At 39.6% G+C, this 13,889-nt stretch overlaps 1 protein-coding gene across 8 annotated transcripts in view; it reads right to left on the bottom strand.

The window, feature by feature from the left end:
* The window catches only part of dennd4c (DENN/MADD domain containing 4C), a 173,142-nt gene extending 162,510 nt beyond the window's left edge, over nt 1–10,632 (bottom strand). For 7 of the 8 annotated variants that reach the window (XM_067261180.1, XM_067261185.1, XM_067261182.1 and 4 more), the window contains exon 1: nt 10,408–10,632. The gene's annotated coding sequence lies outside the window, so the exon portion shown is untranslated. Of the gene's footprint in view, nt 1–269; nt 321–10,407 lie in introns of those variants that run through there. The other variant, XM_067261181.1, reaches the window with a different exon arrangement.
* Between the last annotated feature and the right edge of the window lie 3,257 nt (nt 10,633–13,889).

Here is a 13,889-nt window from a genome sequence, read left to right as displayed (position 1 = left end):
GAATCGATAAGCAGGAATTGATAAGGAATCGGAATTGTTAAAATCTTATCAATACTCATCCCTACTCATCCGTTATGAGTTTGTGTAAAATAGCTTATGATGTTTGCGTAGACTGCGGAAGATTGCTTGCGGTGTTTGCATTAAACTTCAGTACGGTCATTTTATGCCATGCCTGGTGATAATGGGGCTTTGACAAATCGTATTTCTAGAAGGCTCTACAGCGGTTAGCACAGTATAGTCAAAATTCATATTGTAGGGCAAATTCATACCGTCCACCCCTACTCCTGGCCATGTGTCCTTGAACAAGACGCTGAACCCCAAGTTGATCCTGATGGGCCTTGCATGGCAGCTCTGTCGCCGTCAGTGTTTGATTGTGTGTGTGAATGTGAAGCAAAAATGTAAAGAGTTTTGAGTTCTGCTAAGATAAAGAAGCAATTCATAACATTTACCATTTAACAGTTTATGCACAAAGATTTACAGAATTCAGTAAAATGACTCCAAACAGTGCACAAAGTATGCAAATAAACAGGTAGATAAAAGTAGTATCACGATCAATTAGTTGACTTGAGGTGCAGATGAATGGAACGGTAACTGAATGGTTTTAAAGGGGTGATTGACTGGGTTTTTTGGGTATTTCACACTGTTCCTTAAAGTCTCTGAATAGGGTATGTAACATTGGTTGTGCTGAAAATGGCCCGGGTGCTGTTCTATGAGCCCTGATGCATCCTGTGAAATAGCCCTGGAATAAAACAAGAGGTTTTCTCCTTTTATGGTATGCTCATGAATATACAGATGAGCTGCATGCTGATTGGTTGGTTTACAATGAGTGAAGCTGCGGAGCAAAGATGTAACACGGCCAACACTGAAACATCGAAGGTGGAGATTTGAAATAAAAACTTACAAATGAATCTATTGTGTCTACACAACACTGTTTTCAACAGATTGACTAGATATCATTTGAAACTAGAGAGGATACAATTTCTGGGGAAATTGTAGGGTGTGCTTGCTTGCGTCGGTTGCACAGGGGTCAGTTTTTTAATGCCATTTTTACAACTGATATTTCTGTATATTTTATATTATTTATAAAGATTACATAGATTTAAAAGCATATTTTTTTTGCTGCTCATTTACAACTCAAAATACGAGTGAAGTGTAGAATGAAATAGATGTCTTCTCATTTCCCCTGCAAGAGGCAGCCTCATAGTTGAATCAAAACGAATACATTTGGCAGACCGGTGTAAAAATTGACCTAATCTCTATGACTTAAACGTCCTTTTAAGTTTTTCCCTTCTCGTGATATTTTCAGGCATTTAGCCTACTCATATTGCATTCATTCATTAATAAAGAACCCCCTTTGAAGATTATTCTACGACATTACCCGGCAGTAGAAGATGGAATCGCGATTTAAACAGTACCATCTGCTAACTGAAAATATGCCCCCAAAAACGTAAATAAGCTTGACATTTCATTAGTGGAAAATCGCTCATTCATAAAAAGCTCACTGGTAGCGATCATTGTCAGTAACAACGCAAAATGCGATATAGCCCTGTGTGGAGAAGCTGCCCCGGTAAATTGTACTACTACAGTACTAGACTACTGCTGTGTTCGTCTAGGTAGCTATTACGTTGGTTGAATTGGATTTAACGTTCCGTTGTACGGTTTACGCTGAAATTAATTATTTTCATGAACAGATTGACAACGTTTAGGCTGTGGCAATGAAGTTCAGGTTAGTAGTCAGATAGTTTCACCTATTGAAATACTTTTGATTTAAGTAAGGGGAGTGCCGAACATGTTGTCGCCGTTTGACTTCCTAAACAGCTGTGTAGATGTTTTTGTAGTGTGTCTCGCGTAGGCTACAGCGTTGCAGTGAGCAACACTGGTTTGAAACCACAGGTAATGATAATTTCACAAACAAATCGTTTACTTGTAATGTAATGTCATAATAAATCCTACAACGAAAATGTATTTGTGAGGAATGTTTATCTTAACGATTGAAAACAGATGCATCAAAGACCACTGTGGTATGTGTTGCCTGGGCAACAGAGGCTAATGTCATGATGCTAATGCTTCAGTGAAATAGTAGACTACCGTTTCCGAGAGTAGATGTGGGCATACTTCCTTAATAATATCAGCTAATATTGTACATTACATTTCACAATTGTGTTTCACATCACAAAGTAAAATGAGTAAATAGTTATCACCCTGGCCTCTTTGCTTGTGGCGTTTCTGCAGCTGCCTTGCAGTAAAGCTATAGTTAGCCTAGCTATCCCCCAAGTTAACAGATGCAAAACGAATGTTCTGCTACAGTTAGTCACGCGTGTTTTCGTGACGTAGTGACGTTAGTAACGTCAGTGACTGTGGCTAGCAAATTAGCCACCGTTAGCTTCACTTTTCGCCACAAAAACTTAACTTGAGCCTAAACCATGCAACGGAGGGTAAATACAAATACAAGCAACTCAATCGCTACCAAAACTAAACTTTTGACACCTAGGTTGTCTATGTAGTCCAAATATTGACTGAGACTTAGGGGGGCATAAATAAATAATAACTAGAAAAAGCTGTTCCTGCGAAAAAGCAGTGAGAATGCTGAAAACCTGAATGGGGATAGCTGACCATGCTAAAAAAGCTGAAAATAGTGAAAATTTAGTAGAAAGTTTTAAGCTGAAGCTTCAAAGCGCCCGAAAGGTATTTTTGAAAGGGGCTGGACTTGGACGAAGGTATAAAACTACAGAAAAAAGAAAAATGCAAAAAGAAATAATTCTGAAGAATTTGAAAATTTAGCTGAAAATTATTTGCTGGAGTTTCAAAAGGCCTGAAATGTATGTTAGAAAGGACCTGCAGCAAGATGAAGGCAGAAAACAGAAGAATAGAGAAGACAAATGCAAAAGTACTGGCAGTTGGAAGGTACTGCTGTGAAAGGTATTTTTGAAAGGACCTGGAGCAAGATGAAGGCAAAAAACAGAAGAAAAGAAAAGAAAAGAAGAAGAAAAATGCAAAACAATAAGGGCAAAAATTCAGAAAGATGAGCTGCAGGAAAATGTGAAAATTTAGCAGAAAACCAGTTGCTGAAGTTTGGGTTGAACGAATTTGAAGGTAAAAGGACAACACTGGAATGACTTGAACTTGCTGGAAAAACGTAGCGACCGTTGGTCATTGGCAACAGACTGGCAACATTTCTAACCTAGAATCTAGGTTTCAGGTTCAAGACGGAGGAGAAACTAATCATGTGTGCCTGCACACCCAGTCCTGTTCAGACACTTAATTTAAGATGACATCAAAATAATAATTCATAGTGCAGGGTTGCCAATGTTGTCGTTGTCCATGGTGAGTTTTTTATACTTAAATAATAAGATCATGCTACATCTAACCAGCGGATCATTTCTTGCAAGTGTGTCAAAGTGGTATTTTTACAGACTGTATTAACACCGTAGGCTTGAATAATAACCGAAGGCGTGAAGCTAGAGAGAGGATGCAATGGAAAATTTACTACATAAGCTAGATCTACTGCTTCAAATTGAAAACGGACACCATCTTTTGATTAAAGACAAGTTCCTTAACCTCTGTTGTCAACATCGCCAATAAAAAGTAAATACTCTTCAGTTACGAAGCATTTGTTTGTAGCTAGGTAATGAATAATAGTTATTAGACCGTATGTGACCTGGTTTCGCCGTTCTATTAGCAGCCATGATGACAGTAGCGTCACTAGAATGGCCATAACTAACAAAAGATCAAATATCGAATCTGTCCGCTGTTCTACATTGCCCACATAATTACGTATATTTCATTCCAAGACCTTTGGCAGTTTCAAAAATGTTCATGGTGCGTGTCTGTTTGGTTGCCACGGTGATGGCGCAGCTGTGATAGCTAACGAGCTAGGCAGAGAAAAACCAACATTTACCTAGCATCCACACCTCAAACAAGTTGACCTAGACGCAAAACTACACTTCCAATCAATAAAATGAGGATATTTTCCGAGACCCAAGACTGTCGAAACTAGAGATGTCCATTATATGTCTGTGCGGTCAGAAATATGTCTCTACCGGCAGTTTCGAAATCGTCTTCCTTCTTGCTTTCTCTGACGGATTTTACCCACCTCTCCATTGAAGTTAGTGAGAGAATTTGAAAGGCTGCTCTCGCTTCAAGGCTCATAGCTGAAAATCTGTAAATGTGAGCTCTTTAGTAGTCACATTGGCTGAGAGGCCAATTTTTCCTACATTTTAAGGTATAACTTGTTTCTGTAAGTTAAACTATATGAATGTTAGAGGAATTTGTTTGACAATTTAGTTGAATATCAGAAAAAGAGCAGGCAGCAGTGTGCCACTCCGCTTGCTGCTCATTCATAAAAATCAAGAAGGAGCAAACATTTTAATGTATTTCAAACTGTCATAATTCAAAATTGGCTGAATATTTGAAAAAGCTGAATCATTTGGGAATAGCTGAATGTATTGTGAACATTTTAAAAGGTTGAATGGTGTCTCTAGCTGAAAGTAGGCTGAAGTAGTTACGTTTGAAAGAGGAGGAAGCTTTTTAATGATTTGAAAGGATTTACCATTACTTTTAATGGGAGAATAATTTGCACAAAAACCTTAATGTCTTAAAAAGTATAAAAGTGAGAAATACCAAAAGTCATAGCCAACATCTCCTGAAGGAGCTGAACGTTTTGATACAAAAATTGTAGGAATCGGTGAAAGTATGCAGGACTGGTTAAAGGCCAAAAAACGGTGGAAGAACTAAGAAGTTGAAAAACAATAGTGAGAATGCTGAACAGCATTCTCAAAATAATAAATATATATGTGAGAGAACAAAGGTTGTGCCCTTGCCGAAGGCAAAGCACACCCAATTATATATGATAGAGAACAAAGGTTGTGCCCTTGCCGAAGGCAAAGCACACCCAATGATTATGTTAGTTGTTTTCACTTCTGTTGTCAAAGCAAACAGGATCGACTTAGGTGGGTAACGTTAGCACTACAGCTAAGCAAACAAACTATCGTGATTCAACTCAGCTTCAGTTAGCTCTAGCTATCTTGCTGAAAAATAGATCTGGACAAACATGCATCTTGAATTGTAGATTTACATGACAACACGGGTTATTTATTTGAATGAAACACAGTCAGGAACAAGAAATAACGTTAGCCCCATTGCCAATAAACTAAATCATCACACATTCTACCGATGCTAGATACAGGCAGGATAGGTTAGCATTGCTAATAACTGTTAGCGACAACATCAGACAGCTTGCGGTTGTGATGAACCTAAGGTCGGAACAGAACCTATTTTCAGCAACAGCTTCATAGCAAATGCTGCTTTACATTGTACCAGGTTTTCAAAACTCTCCTCGGTGACATGGTCCGAGCAAATTAATACTTCAGCGTCGTACTTAATAGGGATATTACCATAGATAAACATCAGCCATGCCTGTCTAGTGTCTCATTCTTTGGGAAGAAGGTGAAAAGTGTCGGGATTCCCGGTAAAGCCTGGAACACTGCATTTACGTGCTCCATTTTCAATATCTTGAAAACGTATTAACTTTCTTATGTGTAATTCCTGTGAAAGTACAGAGCAGCGCGCAGCTAGGTATAAAAGTGTCGGAGATCTACGCGACCTCCGTTTATGTTCCTGGACCAGAAAACCAGAGGTCGGGTAAATGTAAATTCTGGGGCGTGACAAACTTGCACAGCTAGCGTTTGCAAGTTGCAGTTTCAAAAAGTGAAATTTTGATACGAAAGAGGTTTCAATGGACTTTGAGGTTCACTGTATGTCTACTTTTAGGGAGGACAAACGTTCTGCTCTCAATGTAATCACAACGGAGTTCCAAGCGTCAACAAATGCTAAACTGAACTTATTGCTCATTTAAAATTGTCATAAAAAACACTTGTGAGATTTAATGTACAATACGATGTACGATGATATTATTAGTACATTTACTTTCGAAAACAGTAGTCAATTTTTGCTTGTTGACTGAGACGTTAGCATAATTAGCCTCTGTTGGACGACATATACGATAGCGGTCTGTGATACATCCGTTTTCAATCGTTAAAATAATAAACATGGCTCACATATCAATGAACGTTTTATGATTTGTTATGAGATAATATTACTAGTAAACAGTTAATGGGTACAATCATCATTATATACCTGTAGTTTTAAGCCAGTGTAGCTCACTGTTATGCTGTACGCGACGTGGTTTAGAGAAACTTGTAATTCTATTGCTGTTTAGGAAGCCAAACGGCGACAGTAAAATCTCGGCCCTCCCCTTACAAAAATCAAAATTCCCAGATGAGTTTTTCAATTGGTGAATCAACCTGTCACTCAAATTAGAGCCAATCCCTGTGCCAATACCATCCCGTATGTGGCACAGAGGTTTTCCCATTTTAAGACGTCTGTAATGGGCTGAGAGTACTTTGAGCCATTGGCTACTAACCTGAACTTCAATGCCACAGCCTCAATTTGATGTCATTCTGTTCATGAAGGTCTCCTCTACAGGACTGTGAAAACCTCTAACATTTCCCAGCTGGGGTTTTTTTATAATCGAGCTTAAGTCCGAGGAGTGCCTGTGATTTACTGAATTCTGACAGTAGCTAGCTACCTAGCTTGGAATGCCCACGACAGACTGATGTTATAACTGGCTTTGTTTTAGTTTTACAGTGCCTAAGTGGCATGACATGGTTGCGTTTTGACGTTTTTGGTACATTGGGCTTCATATAACATTTGTATTTTGAGTATACTTGTATCTTGCAAGGTTTACTATAAAAAAAAAAAAGTATGTTCATACTCGGAAAAAGGCGCGTTTTTATATTCCTTGGGGCTTGTAGGGAAGTTAGTTGTTGATCCTGTGTGGGAGGCACTTTCTAGGAAGGAAAATGTGCTGGTAATGAATGGCAGGTATCAGGAGCTTGTCAGAAAGCTTAGAGAGTGGCAGGTGGATGGAGCTTCACTTCTTACAGGGGAAGTGACTCTCTTTGAGGACATAGCTGTCCATGATAGTCCTGTTTTAAAGTGTTTGACTAGAAAGACTGACATAGATTTTGATGGTTTGACAGTGCAGGCTGTCGAGATAGTTTTAGCCAGCCTGTTTAAGGTGTGTAGCAGCATGCTAGCGGACCACTTAGTGCATGGACGCTATGCAGATGTGTCTGAGGAATTGGTTGCCCAACTTGCCTCAGCACCTAAAACCAATGTCAGTTGTGAGCGCGACTTTGGGGTTTTTGATAGGCTTCTTCGAGAGAAAGCTAGGGCAAAGGTCAACACACTAGAGGGCATGATGCTTTTCAAGCATAATCGGTCTTGGGAATGGCTGTCAGGGTTAGATAGAGACAGGAAAGCACAGGTGTTGTCTGTAGCTAGAGCATCAGTGCAAGAACAGAGAGCCGTTTTCTGTGAGCGTGCTCAAGCCATTAGGGATGAGAGACTTAGAATTTTGCAGGCGTCTAGGGTCAAAGAGAGAGAGAGGGAAGTTAGGGATGTTGCCACAAAGCAAAAGCTGACATTGGAGATCGGTAAGTATGGGGGCTTGTGGACAACTTTAGATGAAATAAATGAGCAACTAGAGAGTTTAGGTGAGAGATCCAAACTGTTAGCTGTATCAGCACAGTTGAGGTTTAGACGGGTGGTACTAGGGATGAAAAATGAGAATGGTGTCTTCAATCTAAGTAAGGACAGGAGAAGATTGCCTTTAGAGACTCTCACTAGGAATCTTAGGAGTGTAGTTCAGGCACCTCTAGAGTTGGAGGACACTGAGGATAGGCAGTATGGGTGTGCATCAGCACATGTTTTTGCAGAGGCAAAGGCTGAATTTATACGCCTTGCTGAGAAGCAGCAGGCACTTGTTCGGGATTCAGGTAGGAAGAGGGGGGGGCTCTCAAAGGTCATAGTACCTGATGTGCAGTCGGCAGACCAGCTCCCTGGTAAAATCATCAGACATGGGTTTGATGAAGATGGGACTAAAGTCTGGTACAGAGCCACAGTTATAGGGGAAAAGGAGGTCAATGGTAAGACCATTTCCCATGTAAGATACGATGGGGAAAAGAGACTGGTGGTTTGATTTATGGTCCGATTTTCAGGAGGGGTATGTGGAGTTGTTGTCTGTCAGTGCTGCAGACATGATAGGCAGGACAATAAAGCACATGTACATAGATAGTGATGATGGGTTGGAGTGCTGGTATCCAGGTAGAGTAGTGGGCTGTAGCACAGGTAGTTTACTTGTTGTAGAGTACGAGGGTGAGGACGAAGAGGAGGGGGTTTACGAATGTCCTCTTTTAGATGATTATTTAAATCATGAAGTCAGATTTACATAGGTTGTAAAGCAAGGCTGTTGAGCTGGATTTAAAAGCCAACAGTATAGAGTAGGGCATTGGCAGACTGTTGAGCGGGATTTAAAAGCCAACAGTATAGAGTACGGCATTGGCAGACTGTTGAGCGGGATTTAAAAGCCAACAGTATAGAGTAGGGCATTGGCAGTTAGACTGTTGAGCGGGCTTTAAAAGCCAACAGTATAGAGTAGGGCATTGGCTATAATTAGTAGTTATTGTGTATCTTCTAATATTAATCTTTTCTTTTAGGTTGAAGATAGCTGTATAATTATTTGTAACTATTGTGTATCTAATATAATCTTTTTCTTTCATGTAAGATTTCTGATGTAAATAGTTCCCTCTGCATATATTCTTATCTCTTATAGGATGTTTATATAGCTATATAATAAGGCTGTTGATCAGGTTTGATATTGATATTTAATAATTTATGTATTTCTAATTTCAGGTATGAAGAGAAAATGAAACAGCAGCAGCACATTCCGTTTGCAGTGAGGTTGTATAGTAAAATGAAGTTTTCATAAATATGTTTATAAGTAACTTATTGTCAATAAGTATTTGTTACAAATGTGCACTTTTTCCTCTCTCTTTTTCAGATGAACGTGCCTTCAATTAGCTACACATTTTCCAGGAGCTTGCTCGATCGCCTTTTTGCTAGGGGTCGGGGAATAATTTTCCAGTATCCCATATTGGCTAAAATGGGTTAACTGGTTTTTTGATTCCCTCTGGAAAATGAGTTAGGTTTCCTATTAAATATGCATATTAAACATTGTTGTTCTTGAACAAATTTAAGTCGTGTCATTATTATATTACATGTATTATGTTTCAATGGAATAACTTAATTAAAATTACATTCATTTGAATAAAGACAATAAAAAGTAATTTAGAGGTCCACTTTTGATAACATGTTATTATAAATCGACTGGACAATATAAAGAGTACAGATAAGAGAAGAAACGCTTCTCCACCCCATTCACTGCAATGAAAAGCTTCATGGAACTCTGACTCGGAATTTGAGTTTCAGGGACGCTTGACAAAAAATGACAACATTTGGCGTGTCGGACGTTTTAGAGTTGTTTATGTGATGTGTTCCCATCGTATTTAAGACTACATATTTTACAAACAAGATGTTTGTTAACGTAGCTGTTTACATATCTCACTCGTACTGGCTAATCAGCTAGCATGTTAAAGTTGGCTACATCCAAAGTCACTGTCGTAAAACTAGCCTCTTTTTCACAAACAGCTGATTAACGGAAGTAGCTTAGAGGTCAAATTAAAAACCTTTAAAAACGTCTAAATTGAGCAAATATTGTTGATATTATTGTGCACACGTATTTCAGTATAGTTAATATGTAATTTAATTCCATAATTTCCCCAGGAATAACTATTAAAACGTATTTCAGGAAAAACGCTCAAACGGGTTTGTCCTCCCTACTACTTTACACACCAAACTGTCATTTTTCAACTATGACAAGGTAAAATCGGTTTTGCAATCAATCGCCCTTTAAGGTGGAAGCTCGTGTTGAGATTCAGTTACGTTTACGTTATTTTGACCAAAATACGCAACCACCACTAAGTAGGCTATCTTAAATGGCTGACATACCTAGTTGACACACCTATTCCCAAGCACCTGCAGTTTCTTTGCACGTAACGTTAATAAACTCCTTGAGGTGGGGGTATCAACTGTTGCATCAGGCAGCTTCTGAATGAGGTCAACATCGACTTCTCAACACTTTAAACTCACGATGTTAAAAGCTTTTTAAATAGGCCCGGGAAAACGTGGGCCTTTTTAAATGTTCTCTCTTCACATTAACATTTCCGAAAGATAAAACATTCAAGATAGCAACCAGTAGCTCTACTGTAGCTAATTATGGAGACAAAGTTGTTAGCCTCGGTGGCTAGCTAGCACTAGCTTATGCATACAAGTCCAGAAAAGGTTATGTACATCGAGTGTGGTACACTTTCCTGCTGAGTCTTATCAACGCTATTGGTAAATTATCAAACATCTACACTCATGGTATACTAGTTTGGTCCTGCTCTCTAGCTAATGTCAAAGTTACCCTAGCTAGAGTAGCGAACTATAATAGCAACACTGACTTACCAGCTCACTTGTACAGACGATACTGCTACTGACATACAGGCAACTTTTGGATTTCTTTCCCCAAGTTAATCCGTTAGTTTCCAATATATTCTTTTTTTTCCTGTAATAACGAAAGCATAAAGTAGCTGATTAGACGATAATATTTGCCAGGAAGTGTTCTCCCAGCACACTTAGACTAAACTTGCAGCGAACTGTTCATACGAGTTCATGCGAACAGACGCCATATTTGTGTTGATAGTTGGCAAGCCTTGTGCCGGAGCCCTTCTACGGAGAGCCTGTCCACTCGTGCTGCCTTCGGGTCACATGACCCGAAGGTTCACAACGACCCATCGTTGTTGCGACAACTTTACCCAATACAAAAACAAATAAAAAGCATTTTCTTTTAATCTTTGCGATGTGGGGGGTCTGAGACAGCCCGACGGTTAAAATAAAATGGTTCACTTTGTTTTTTGTATGCGATAACGTTGTGGCAATACGACGGTGGGTCACAATAGGTGCGTTCGACATGGACCGCGGCTGCATGAAACGACCGGCAAGAGTAGCCGCTTGCAGTCGGGGAGGAGTTGAAAACGGCTCTGTAAAGTCGGACATTCCAGCTTCTCGTGGTTTGCTGCGTTGACGTCAGTCATGGCCGATCAAGCGCTGTTTGCTTACTTTACTTTATTTATAATTAAACTTAGTCTTTCCGTTAGTGAAGAGGCGGACTAAAACCTTTTCTTCAACACATTTTTAATTCAATTAAACTGTTTGGTCCGGATTTGAGCGTTGGCGAAACTGAAGGTGTCGGAATAATTACAAAACACGCGTCAAAGTTGTCGTGTGTGAGTCTGGCCAATCATGAAATAGCTGTGTCGTCATTTGAACCCGTGCAGTTGCTCTTGAGAAAATGCGCTCCGCTACACAGCCGGCAGTTCTCGAATCGATCTCACGGTACTTTGATGGCTACGTCACAGTGACCTAGCCTCGGCGCAGTCTCAAGTCGGACAAAAAGTCTAACCAGAATTCACTGTTTCAAATCAGCCGCCTGCAGCCGGCTGCAGCGCTGCATGAAGTCAGGTCATGTCGAACGCACCTATTGACTGATGGGTCAGAATGACCCGAAGATAACACAAGGGTTAAAGATCCTGTAAAGTGGAATTAAAAACGAGTTTCAAGTTCACCACACCACAGAATAATGTGTTATTAACTACCCATCCAAATTCGAATGAAAAAAAAACACCGACAAGTATGTTAAATTAGGCTTTGAAATCGTAAGAAAATCAGCAGTCTTCTCTGTTCGAGACTGGGGGGGCGTGTCGCCTGAGAGCTGAAGCTCGGCCCCCTCGCTGGAAGGCGCCTGGCCACCTCTCTCAAGTAAGCTACCTACGACCCAGATAATGGACGCTACGTCAAGCCGAACAAAACTGTAGAATTAAAATAATAATAATTTAAATATGTAAAACAATCTGTATTCTTGATCTGAGGCAAAGGATCTGTTAACAGAGAATACGGCCCATACTCTTGACCTGGGGAAAGGATCTGTTAACAGAGTGTATGGTTTTATATATTCAGATCAGGAGTGAACCAAATGTATATGTTACTTTTAAGATGCATGTTTAAAGTTGTTTTCTCTCTTGAACAGAGATCTTATTGGGATTTTTTTTAATTTATTGTTTATCACTTGTATTATTGTTTTTATTGATTTTATGTAAAGCACCTTGAGCTACAATTCTTGTATGAAATGTGCTATATAAATAAAGTCTTACTTACTTAAAATGTATTTGTTCAATGAGTGAAACATACAGATGCATATAAATGAAATGTTCCCCTGAGCTGTAACACAGGAGTAAAAATTGACACCAGAGACAGCGTCTCTTTCGAATGCAACACTCAAATTACTAGACAAAAAATTTTATCGTGAGAAAAGTGGATTTAGAGGGGTATAGCTCCATAGACCTCCATTCATTCTGCACTCACTGGTGAGCGCCCTCATATGAAACCAAAGTGGAACTGCAACCAGTTCAGAACCCAGAAGTTTCCCGAGATTGGCAGTTCTCCCTATATTAGACATTCTCTGCTTGCGCTTTCAATGATATGGAAGGGCAAACAGTGGATTTTAATTACCGCGCCTCCTCGTGTCGACCAAATGTAATAACCATGGACTTTACATTAACGCCATCTTTACCGCCAGTGTCGGACTGGCCATCGGGAGATTTCCCAAACGGCCGGTCCAACTAACGGCCGCTATGGCCACGGCACTATGCAAAAAAAAACAAGCCTAATAGTTTACGCTCACTTTGAGGACGGCCTGAATAAGAGAAAAAGGCACTCTTTTAAATATGCACATATACCATCAAAACGTGGGACATCTAATCGAAATATGTTTACAACGTCGGGGAAAATAGTTCATTAGGGATGATCTTGGGAGGATTTTACAGATGGGACTGGCAAGTTAGCCCATAGATAGCCCATAGCTAGCATGATGTCTTATATTTCTAGATCAAAATTTCTCAAAAAAAGTTTGGAAACGTTATTTCGGTCGATTATTCCTCCCCTTCAATAATACCAATTGGTATTGTATTTTATATCGTCGGAAAGCCTGATTAGTCACTTTTACAAGGAGGTACAACTTGTAAGGATTGTGCATTCGTGGAATGAGCAACACAGCTAACCGTGTGGGTAGCGGCCCAAAGAATTAGCCAAAATCCCCTGCAATATTACAAATGTAATCATATTCATAACTAAACGTAACAAGTTTTCAGGGGGGGACCCTCAGACTTGCCAGCAGATTTCGCCCCCCCCTCCCCCCAATGTTGACTCCATGCCTACGGCCTTGCTTTTATTGCAGTGCTGTTTAAAATACATTTCTTTTAGTGAGGCGTTCAAACCGACTGAAGGACCATCGAGGATTTTGCACAATGCCACTTTTTCCCTTTTGTCAACGTCAGATGTGACTGCACGAAAGTGTCAATTAAGATAATTTCCTGCTCTTGTGTGTGGTTTAGATCAGGGGTTTTCAAAGTGTAAGACAGTGAGCTTATCTTCAGAGAACATCAAGTCACCGGGGCCTTCCCCATTTTAATAAAATACATTATATTAATTTAATTAATAATAATAATAAGAAGAAGAACACTATGTTAAAAATAAATAGTTGCAACCATAAAGGGTTTGAAAAAGTTTATTTTGAACTAAATAATACGATCTAATACGATCTCTCTCATTTTAATAAAAATCTATAATATGGCTTATGGTTAATTAGTATGTAGGTTAAAACTACGAGATATGATGCTTCAGTTGCCTTGCAGTTTGTAGTGCTGAATGTTTCGACTACCTTCTTCTGTGTCTTTAGTTCCTTTAGCTTTGTAGTAAAAACTCAAGGGCTTAAACACCAAACTTTGGTGCTTGGTCTCCAGGGGGTTGTTCCATCAACGTCGCTAACGCAAGTCGCGCTTACACGAATAAGTCTCACTTGGGTAAACGTCAACGTAGACTTAAGTCTCAAG

This window comes from Osmerus mordax, chromosome 23 (assembly GCF_038355195.1).
Source record: "Osmerus mordax isolate fOsmMor3 chromosome 23, fOsmMor3.pri, whole genome shotgun sequence".
Lineage (NCBI taxonomy): Eukaryota > Metazoa > Chordata > Actinopteri > Osmeriformes > Osmeridae > Osmerus > Osmerus mordax.
This window is presented reverse-complemented; position numbering and strand designations above follow the sequence as displayed.